Source organism: Marmota monax, unplaced genomic scaffold (assembly GCF_021218885.2).
Source record: "Marmota monax isolate L192 unplaced genomic scaffold, Marmota_monax_Labrador192_F-V1.1 WCK01_AAM20220418_F8-fsc00022, whole genome shotgun sequence".
Lineage (NCBI taxonomy): Eukaryota > Metazoa > Chordata > Mammalia > Rodentia > Sciuridae > Marmota > Marmota monax.
In genome coordinates, this window is record NW_026695215.1 from 28,903,017 (window position 1) to 28,915,281 (window position 12,265).

Below are 12,265 nucleotides of genomic sequence, written 5' to 3' on the forward strand. Positions count from 1 at the left end.
AGCATTGTCCAAAGACATGAAGCCAGGCCCTATTCCTTATGGCGTTCTTAGGGAGTTGGTGATGTGTACAGCTATTGGATTTTCTGCTGTTCTTTCACTTTGGTGGAGAAGTTTTTAATCTGTTAGAAGCAGGATTTGTGTGGGAATGGTGGCCCGTATGGGGAATGCCTGAGGGTAAGTGATAAGGTAAACAGCTTGCCCCTGAGGACAGGGCGAGAGGATGGGTGACCATTTCAAGATTCTTCTTTCATTTTGTTTCATTTTTGTTTCAAGCTGCCTGTCCCTAGAAATAAATAGAATGGGAGAAATGTTGTTCACTCCTGAGGAAGAGATAGAGATAGACAACCAATGCATATATCAAGATAGAAAAATTGATATAACGAATTTTTGTTCCATTTTGTCTCGGATTTGTTTTGCATTATCTTAGTGAGCTGTATCTTTGTCACAGAAATATGGGATTAAAAATCAGTAAGAACCAAACCGAAAGGGCATTAAGTAAATTGCTAAAGGAAGGAGGCAGTTAGGGCATACGTTAAGATGATACAAAAATGTAGCCCATAGTTCATTAAAGAGGGGTTGTTGGATATATCACATTGGAACCATCATAGAGAAGATATAAAAAAGATAAAAAAGGAAAGCCCAGGAACTCTGCCAGTTGGCACATTACCATTATGGATATTGATACAATCTTATTTGCTTAGTCAAGGAGAAGATATTTTAGATCAAGTAAGAGAGGAAATCTCTTGAGTTAGTCAGACAGAGGAAGAAAATTTAGAGAAGGAAGGGCTATCAAGAGAAAAATTACAACAGGAGGTTGCTACTAACCCCTTTCTATCACCAGAGGGTGTGAGTGTCCAACCAACAGCTCCACCTATGGAAACAACATATGCTGGGTGGCCCCAACCCCCATAGTTGATAGATGGGATCCTGAGACAGGACCTTGAAGATTGGCATGCCCTGTATTTGAGGAGGCAGGAGGGCAGCGAATTCACCATGCTTTAGATTTCAAAACTGTGAAGCAGCTGAAAGAGGCTGTAACAACTTATGGTCCTCAAGTGCCTTTCACTGTAAGTATGGTCGAACCTATTACCAACTTGAACATGATGCCAGAAGATTGGGCTAGTATGTGCAGAGTTGTGCTAAATGGAGGACAATTTTTGATGTGGAAGGTTGCCAATCAAGAATTTTGTATGGAGACAGCTAGGCGAAATGCAGCAGCCAGTTATCCTCAGAGAAATCAAGAGATGTTGCTAGGAGAGGGACCTTATGAGGGTCAGCAACAACAAATTCAATACGATCCTGCCATATATTCACAAATCACTTCAGCTGTGGTTAAGGCATGGAAAACTTTACAAAGGCATGGATATTTGCAAGGTCAATTATCTAAGGTAATACAAGGAACTAATGAACCTTACACTGAATTTGTAGATAGGCTTATACAAACAGCTACCAGAGTCTTTGGGGATGCAGAATAAGCGATGCCATTAGGAAACAGCTGGCCTATGAACAAGCCAATAAATGGTGAAGGGAGGCCATTAGACCACAGAAACATAGAGATTTGAACACATATATTAAATTATGTAGAGACATTAATGAACAGGGGCAAGTCTTGGCAGCTGCAGTACAACAGGCATTAGGTGCGAGGCCCAAAACATGCTACAATTGTGGACAAACAGGACATTTTAGAAGGAGTTGCCCCATAGGAGGAGGGTTTAACAAAACTGGGTATCAAAAGAGTAGAATATTGGGTATTTTCCCATGATGTCATAGAGGGAGACATTGGGCTTATGAATGCTGTTCTCAGACTACAGTAGAGGGTACTTCATTGTCAAGAAACAGACAAGGATCAGGTGTTTACCCATGATATTGTGGAGGAAAACATTGGACTCCATTGCCAAAAAACGGACAGGGGGGCCCAATTCTCTGGGGCCCACGACCACAAATATATGGGGCATTGGAGGAACCCAGCAACATCATCAGTGTAGTGCACAGGACACATTATCCATTAGATCCCTCATTAGACAAACCAGAGGGAGTGCAGGGTTGGACATCTGCGCCTCTGCCAGAGCAGTACTAACTCCAGAGATGGGAGTTCAAATCATTCCCATAGGGGTAAAAGGACCCCTTCCCCAAGGAACAGTAGGCTTATTGTTGGGATGAAGTTCTTCTACTATAAAGGGACTTATGATAAGTCCTGGGGTAATTGATCCTGATTATGAAGGTGAAATAAAAATTATAGCCAGTTCTCCAAAAGGTATATCAGTAATTTCACGAGGAGATAGAATCACACAGTTATTAAAAATACCCAGCCTACATGATAAATTTTCCAGTTGTACTGTAGAAAGAGGTTCCAGGGGATTAGGCTCCACAGGTATAGATTGGGCTATGCTTTCTTTAAATTTAGATTCTCAGCCCATGCTAAAATTAAATATTCAAGGACATGAATTTAATGGGCTACTGGATACAGGTGCAGACCTTAGCATTATCTCCTGCCAGGAATGGCCAAAACATTGGCCATTACAACAAGCCACTCAAATGCTTCCAGGCCTAGGAATGGTGACTAATCCCCATAGAAGTGCGATGGTGGGGCTGGGGATGTGGCTCAAGTGGTAGCGTGCTCGCCTGGCATGTGTGCGGCCCGGGTTTGATCCTCAGCACCACATACAAAGATGTTGTGTCCACCAATAACTAAAAAATAAATATTAAAATTCTCTCTCTCCTTAAAAAAATTAGAAGTGCAATAGTATTAGATTGGAAGGATCCTGAAGGTTGTGAAGGAACTATACAGCCATATGTATTGGATCATCTTCCTATAAATTTATGGGGATGAGATGTTCTAGATCAATTAGGCCTAACATTAACAAATAACATCAATTCAAATGCACCCACTATTATGGCTAGACAAGGTTTTAGGAAAGGAAAAGGATTAGGAGAACAAGGACAAGGTATAGTGGCACCAACACAAATAGATCAAAAAACAGGTAGACATGGATTAGGTTTTCAGGAGGGGTCACTGAGACAATAAAAATTAGTTGGAAATCAGAAAGATCTGTATGGGTTCCTCAGTGGCCCCTGACTAAAGAAAAGATACAAGCAGCCCATGACCTGGTCAAACAACAATTAGCAGAGGGACATATACAACCCTCTGTATCTCCCCATAAAACTCATATTTTTCATCAAAAAGAAATCTGGTAAATGGAAATTATTGCAAGATTTAAGAGCTATTAATAACGAGATGGTTATCATGGGACCTGCTCAATCGGGGATTCCTCAATTATCTTCTTTGCCAAAAACCTAGCATGTTTTGGTTATAAATATTAAAGATTGTTTTTTTCCATTCCAATTCATCCTGAGGATAGTCCACGTTTTGCATTTACTAACCCTGCACTGAATCATGAAGGTCCTGATCAGAGATATGAATGGAAAGTACTCCCTCAAAGGATGGCTAACAGCCCAACTATGTGTCAAGTTTATGTTAACAGAGCAATCCAGCCACTTAGAAATCAAAATCCTGAACTACAAATATTTCACTATATGGACGATGTATTATTAGCACACAAAGATAAAAACACATTGCTAGAATGTTATGCCACACTTACAAACTTATTAAAAAATTATAATCTAGAGATAGCAATAGGTAAAATACAATTGAATTTTCCGATTAATTATTTAGGAGTTCTATTATCCTCAACCATGATCCGTCCACCAAAAATTCAAATACGAGTAGATCAACTTAAAACACTTAAGGACTTTCAAAAGTTGTTAGGAGATATAAATTGGATAAGGACTTATCTAGGCATAACAACAGGAGAGTTGGGACTTTTATTTAATATCCTAAAAGGTCCATCAGATCCAAATTCACCCCGCATGTTAACGCCTGAAGCGTTATGTTATGGCTGAAATCCATAACAGCTGAAGCAAGAAAGACATTAAAACTCATTGAAACATATATGGAAAATATGAATTTGGATAGAATTGATATAAGTTTGCCTTTATTATTTATTGTACTACCAACAAAAAATATTCCTACAGGAGTATTTTGGCAAGAAGATTCATTATTATGGATACAGTTATCTTATTCACCTAACACTATTCTTACTAGGTATCCTGAGGTTGTAGGACAATTAATACTCAAAGGAATAAAAGCAGCAAAGGGAGTGTTTGGAATTTCTCCTAACAAAATTATCACTCCATATACTATGGATCAAATTAACGAGTTAGCTAATGAGTTAAATACTTGGGCAATAATCATGTGCAAATCTACTTGTTCATTTGATAATCACCTACCATCCAATCCTTTGTTCTTTTTGGTCCTCGAATCCTGTAGTTTTTCCAAAAATGACAAGAAAAACACCTATCATGAATGCTTCAAATATATTCACTGATGGGTCAAATAATGGTACAGCAGCAGTAATTACCCCTGATCAAGCTTTTACATTTTTATTACCTGAACAATCAGCTCAAAAGGTAGAGCTTAATGCAGTATTAAGAGTTTTTTTTGATGTTTAAAGATTCCGTATTTAATTTATTTTCTGACAGTGTGTATATAGTTAATGCTATAAATTCCCTTGAAGATGTTGGTAGGATTTCCCCTTCCTCTACTCTTTTCTCTTTGTTTTCTGCTTTACAAAGTTTAATCTGGGACAGAAAAGATCCATTCTTTATAGGACATATCAGGCACATACAGGATTGCCTGGAGTCCTTAGTTTCATAAATGATTTAGCAGATAAAACCACACATGACATACACATTTTTTTCTATACTAGAAGAAGCTTCAAATTTTCCAAATCGTTTCATGTCAATGCTAATACCTTGCAAAGGCATTTTAGAATAACTAAAGAACAGGCTAGACATATAATAAAACAATGTCAAAATTGTGTGACCTTTTTACCACAAGTTAATCTTGGAATTAATCCTAGAGGATTAATATCTAATCATATCTGGCAGATGGATGTCACACATTTGCCAGAATTTGTGAAAATTAAAATATTTGCATGTTACAGTTGATACTTCTTCCGGATATTTAATGGGCTCCCTTCATACCAGAGAAAAAAGATATTATATCTCATTGTTTACAAAATTTTGCCACTCTTGGCATTCCAAAACAGTTAAAAACAGATAATGTCCTTGGCTATACTTCTACTTGTGTAAAGCAGTTTTGCTCATCATTTGGTATTACTCACATAACAGGAATCCCATATAATCCACAGCAACAAGGCATAGTTGAAAGAGCACATAAAACTATTAAAATGTACTAAAACAAAAAGAGGGAATTGGGAAGGGATGTAAATCCCCCAAAGGTAAACTTAACATAATCCTTTTTACGTTAAACTTTTTAAATTTGGATTCATCAGGACTTAGTGCTGTGGGAAGGCATATGTGTCCAAAAAATGTACATAAGCCAAAGGTACTTTGGCAGGATATTCTAACTGGACAACGGAAAGGTCCTGACCCAGTGATTGTCTGGAGTCGGGGGTCTGTTTGTATGTTTCCACAGGGAGAACAGTAGCCGATTTGGATTCCAGAGAGACTAACTAAAGCAATTTCTACAGACCAAAAAGAAGATGATTTGGCTGAAATCCATAACAGCTGGTATCCAGATCTCCAGTTTAACCATTCTTACGTCTGTGATAATGGTTTTTCTACACCTGGAGGCTAATGAGCACCATTAAGGCTTATTTTAAATGTAAAAGACCTTGAGGCTTCCTTGTGGGAATACCTTCAAACCCATATGCAAGTTACAAGAAGAATTTTTCTATTTTATTTTTTGAGCTCATACAGACCTGGGTTAATGTTTTTTGGATCAGTTTTATTTTTTTTTTAATCAACTGTGGAGATTTTAAACATTGCAATGGACATTTCACCTGTGAAAAAGCTACAAGGCCTTTATTACTATTGTGTTATGTGTGCGCACTTGTGTTATGTGTTGTATGTCTGTATGTGCATATGTCCATATATCAGGAGCACTCATGAAAATATGGATCCAAATATCTTATTTTCACGTGATTTAAACAGTTTAAGTTAAATTGCGTATTGTTTTAAAAAGTGAACAAAAAAGGAGGTTAACAGATCTGTTTATTTACTTTCACCTTTCCTTTTCATTATATTTAATAATTTGTTTCAGGATAATGTAAATTGTTCAGATAATTATTTTTTTTAGTGCCTGCTGGAATGCTACATAATTTTCTTTTGCCATCATTGCCAGAATTCCTACCTTAAGACAAAAATAGAAATAGACTGCTGTATCTAGATGATGTTAATTAAGTTAAACTGTGTGTAATTAGTTGGGTATATGTACCTCTGTTGTCCCACAGAGAAGCGGCTCCTGCTACCTTGGGTGCCCGCTACTTTGAGTTCTCAGTTCCTGCTGAGTTCACTCGCAATAAAGCAGTTCCTGCTTCAACCTTCAAGTTGCTTGTCACCTCTTTATTTATTTTTAGTCATACATGACAGTAGAATGTATTTTGATATATAATACATACATGGAATGTACATACATCAATCATATTGTCTATTCTATTCTGCTGCCCTTCCTATCCTCCCTACTCCTCCCCTCCTCTCCCATCCTTTCTCTCTATCCAATCTAATGTGACACACTTTTTTTTCCTTTTTTTCATTACAAAATCATATATGTATTCTGTATAACAATGAGGTTCTCCTCCCATCTTCTGTGCAATTCCCCTTCTCCCTCTTTTCCCCTCCCACCTCTCTTCCCTATTTAGTGGTAGTCTTCTTCTCATGCTCTTCTTCCCTATCTCATTTTGAGTCACCCCCCTTATATCAGAGAAGACATTCGGCATTTGTTTTTTAGGGATTGGCTAACTTCACTTAGCATAATCTGCTCTAATGCAAATCCATTTGCCTGCAAATGCCATGATTTTATTATTTTTTAGTGCTGAGTAATATTCCATTGTGTATAAATGCCACTTTTTTAATCCATTCATCTATTGAAGGGCATCTAGGTTGGTTCCACAGTCTAGCTATTGTGAATTGTGCTGCTAAAGACATTGATGTGGCTGTGTCCCTGTCATATGCTCTTCTTAGGTCTTTTGGGTATAGTCCGAGAAGGGGAAGAAAGAAGGTAATTTCAAGTTGAAATCTGAACTGAAGTACCTTAATACCATGATACAGTCCTCAAACAAGTTTTTGCTTCAAAAGAAAAAGGTTAAAGGCCATTCTAAATAAGACACCACTTATTGAATCACCTTCCAACTCTGTTTACAACTTTGTAAATGACAGTTAAGTAAAACAAAACAATATTAAAAATTGACAATTTCTAGAATAAGCCTTAAGGGAATATGGAGTTCAAAAATGAAATTAGTATGTATAATATGTACTTATAGACATATTTTCTAAATGATATATGGCTGCCTGGTAGTGTAAAAATCAAAATTCCCACAACAAAAGAACAATCTTTCTTTCAACATTTGAGCTGTCATAATTAACGATTACTCTTTCCTTCATGACTTATAAGGACACATATAGCACCAATAAAAATAACTAATAGGTATATAAGTTTAAATAACCATTAACAATAACTGAAAGAGGAAATGAGTATATCTCCATTATCAAAGAAATACAAGACAAACATGGCTAACCAACAACAATTAGAACTAAATTATTTCTAAATGTTCTATTCATTAGGGTATTCTTTCATTCTATAGTGGCCTTAACAATGGCCTGAAATATATTCTACTGTTCTTCCACATTAGAGGACACGGGAAAAATAGAATTTGACTGAAACAAAATAGTTTCATATATTGAGGGATCATTCCTCAATTATGCTGTGGACCTGAAAGTATTGATATTGGGTAAAATGTTTGTGTTTACAGCTTGTAAAGTAGTAGAATGTGAAATCATTAATACAACTGTCTTTAGTAATTACCAAGACCACATGGTTTTGTGATTTTTACTTAAAAAAAGAAAATGTTAGAAAAGAGTCTGGAGATGAAAGTTTCTCTAGCATCCATATGATTTTCGAGAACGGTAATCTTTCAACGGGATAGGTTTTCATGCTCTTCCATTATAAAGAGGTTATATTTAACATCACTAGTTAAAATTAAAATAGTACAGAACTTTTCATCCTCCACAATATACAACATGTAAAATTCTGACTAGAATTTTAGTGATTAGCATGTGGGGAATATGAATTAGCATTGCTACAAAATATGATGTAGCCCATGATCCAGAATAATCCACTTCTGGACACATAACCTGGAGCAGACTAAGATGGACAGTATAAAATATAGTTTATATTACACACCATAAACTTTTTGGCTGAGTCCTACCATAGCAGATATAATGAATATTCACCACTCAGAACTCAATAATATGTATTCATGAAAAAATAAATACCATTTACTCTGACATGTTTTCTGCATTCTTTTCTCTTTTAAATGTAGATTGCAAACTACTAAATTGATTTTATTAACTGATGTTTGGAAAACACTGCCCTGAAAAATTACCAATATGTTCATAACATAATATATATGTCTCTTCATTGTAGTATTGCTTAATGGGGGCAGGGGGTGGCTGAATGTAGCTTAAATGTCCATTAGTAGGTAGAAAACTATAATGTGAATTACAATGAAATTACCAGTTTGAACTCAATCTAGGTAACATGGATACATCTCTGTGTAACAGGCATGCTTCTGAAAACACAATGTAGATATACAAAAGCAGAATGATACTTTCAGAAGAGCATGTTATGTTTGTAAATATATAGATGGATAGATAGATAGATATGAAAATAGTTTGGAAGTATATATTTTAATATATTAACATCTTAGTTGTGTGGGTGTACTAGCAGATAAAGAGCACTGTAGCGACATGTGCAATGGTTTAATTTTTAAAGATTTTTAAAATGTTAATTGACAAAAATTTCAAAGAGTTTCAGTAAGTTTTGAGGTGTGACTTGGTAAAACAAGCACAGAGGTGAGAAAGAATTAAGTGCAGTTCAATGGAACCAGGTGTAATATCCATACACATGACTCCATGAATAAGAAACTTAAATAAAAAAAATCATAAGGACTTAGGAGAGGTTACAATTAGGGAGGTGTGTAGAAACAGCTAGATAAGAAAGCATGATGTGGGCAGAAAACTGATCCATCCCCTCCTGGTGTTTCAACTGTATAAATAACAGAGTGGCCTGCTTAGTGGAAAATTACTTTGCAACTCTTTTACACAGACAACAGAAAGTGCCACCAGAGTGGCAAACTGAATCCAGTAAGGCCAATTAACCCCTTTGCTTTGGTTTTTTATACTAGCTATCTTTCTTACTGTGCCTCTGTTGATCTACATAGATATGTTTTAGGACCAAATGCAATGATAAATCAGTGTTTCATGTATTGTGAATCCTATCAATTCCACCAAGCGCAGCCATTTTATGTATTGTTCTGAATACCTTCTTTGTACTCACATCTGGTTTTAAGAAACACTTTCAGAGAAAAGAATTTATCCGTAAGCCACACGTATGCTTTTATTAATCTATGAATTCAGTGCTATTTCAAGTTTTTTTTGCCTTATTCCTCAACATAGCCTCTAACCCATAAAGTGTCATGCACCAACTAGGTGTACAAATGTTTCATAAAAATATGTTGTACCGTGTTTACATATGTAAAAGTCTCCTTTATATGAAGTAAGGTAAATAACAAAAGCATATAATTGTCCAGTTGCAAAGGAAGGCAATTCTCATAAATATGTATTCATCACTCCTAGCACTTTCTCTTCCTCAGTCTCCACACAACAAAAGTATCAACATCATCCCACCATCAGCTGAAGTGTCATATCAAATTTTTTTCCTGGCCATATTATTTATCACTGAAACCTATTAGTAATAACTTTTCTAAATGCTAGTCAAATAATGGGAGGTTACCAACAGGTTCTATTGAGGAGGGCTATGAAGGAATAATACACTGTATTTCTTAACCCAACAAAGATCAATAGCACTCTGAAAAGATTAAAAAAAACAATGGATGTTTCACTGCTCTGGTTTTTCTTGGTGCTCTCATCGAGTAACAAAAGGCAAAAGAGCTGGAGAATTCTGCCTTCCTCATGAGACAGAAGTTCTGTTGTCTTCAGTTGGCACGTTAAAATTGGAGGAGCAAAAGAGATACATTGCAAGTTCAGTCTTTCTTTTAGTCTTTAAGATCTCTGATTTCCCTTTTCCCCCATAAAACACCAGCAGAACCATTGAAAAACAACCAGTCAAAACAAACATCATCAGTAAAGGGGCAAAGGGCCAATGGTGAGCCAGAGAAGACAAAAGTAGATACAACCCCACATGTGCTCCCCTGAATCAGTTGGGAACATGTTGATGCTTTTTTTGGAGGTAGGCAGAAATCAGAGTGGACATTCACTACCATACTGAACTCCTACTCCCTTGAAATAGTCTCATGATGACAAAAAGCAGAATTTTAGAAATTAAATACCAGGCAAAATTCAAGGCATCATCTTAGCAATGTTTTTTAAAAAAGTTTTCTTTTAAAAAATAAAACTACCAAACTTTAAAAAGGAAAAAAACATTCCAAGTAAACACTGTGTAGCTAAAAGCTCAAATCTAAGTCATCTAATTAATATACAAAGCTTAATTTCTAGAAAGGAAACATCACCATATTATTTTCTATAAAACTGCAGATATGTATAGAAAAAAACTATGAATTAAGTTAAAGATTCTGAAAGAAAAATAATAATCCAAAGTAGGAAAACCCAAGCAAAAATATATGTGGCTCTAAGTGTCTTTTGAATTCTCTAATTATAGGAGTCAATTCTGGACTTCCATTTATTTTTTTTATTGGTTATTCAAAACATTACAAAACTCTTGACATATCATATATCATACATTCGATTCAAGTGGGTTATGAACTCCCATTTTTACCCCAAATACAGATTGCAGAATCACATCAATTACACATCCACATTTTTACATAATGCCCTATTAGTAACTGTTGTATTCTGCTACCTTTCCTATCCTCTACTATCCCCCATCCCCTCCCCTCCCATCTTCTCTCTCTACCCCATCTGTTGTAATTTAATTCTTTCTCTTGTTTTTTTCCCTTCCCCCTCAAATTCTCTTATATGTAATTTTGTATATCATTGAGGGTCTCCTTCCATTTCCATGCAATTTCCCTTTTTTCTCCCTTTTCCTTCAACCTCATGTCTCTGTTTAAAGTTGATCTTTTCCTCCTGCTCTTCCTCCCTGCTCTGTTCTTAGTTGTTCTCATTATATCAAAGAAGACATTTGGCATTTGTTTTTTAGGGATTGGCTAACTTCACTTAGCATAATCTGGTCTAATGCCATCCATTTCCCTGCAAATTCCATGATTTTTGTCATTTTTTAGTGCTGCGTAATACTCCATTGTGTAAAAATGCCACATTTTTTTTTTTTATCCATTCATCTATTGAAGGGCATCTGGGTTGGTTCCACAGTCTAGCTATTGTGAATTGTGCCGCTATGAACATCATTGTGGCAGTATCCCTGTAGTATGCTCTTTTAAGGTCTTCAGGGAATAGTCCGAGAAGGGCAATAGCTGGGTCAAATGGTGGTTCCATTCCCAGCTTTACCAGGAATATCCATACTGCTTTCCAAATTGGCCGCACCAATTTGCAGTCCCACCAGCAATGTACAAGAGTACCCTTTTCCCCACATCCTCTCGGGCACTTGTTGTTGTTTGACTTCATAATGGCTGCCAATCTTACTGGAGTGAGATGGTATCTTAGGGTGGGTTTGATTTGCATTTCTCTGACTGCTAGAGATGGTGAGCATTTTTTCATGTACTTGTTGATTGATTATATGTCCTCCTCTGAGAAGTGTCTGTTCAGATCTTTGGCCCATTTGTTGATTGGGTTATTTGTTATCTTATTGTTTAATTTTTTGAGTTCTTTGTATACTCTGGATATTAGGGCTCTATCTGAAGTGTGAGGAGTGAAAATTTGTTCCCATGATGTAGGCTCCCTATTTACCTCTCTTATTGTTTCTCTTGCTGAGAAAAAACATTTTAGTTTGAGTAAGTCCCATTTGTTGAATCTAGTTATTAACTCTTGTGCTATGGGTGTCCTATTAAGGAATTTGGAGCCCGATCCCACAATATGTAGATCAGGACCAACTTTTTCTTCTATCAGGCACAGAGTCTCTGATTTGATATCAAGCTCTTTGATCCATTTTGAGTTAACTTTTGTGCATGGTGAGAAAAAGGGATTCAGTTTCATTTTGTTGCATATGGATTTCCAGTTTTCCCAGCACCATTTGTTGAAGATGCTATCCTTC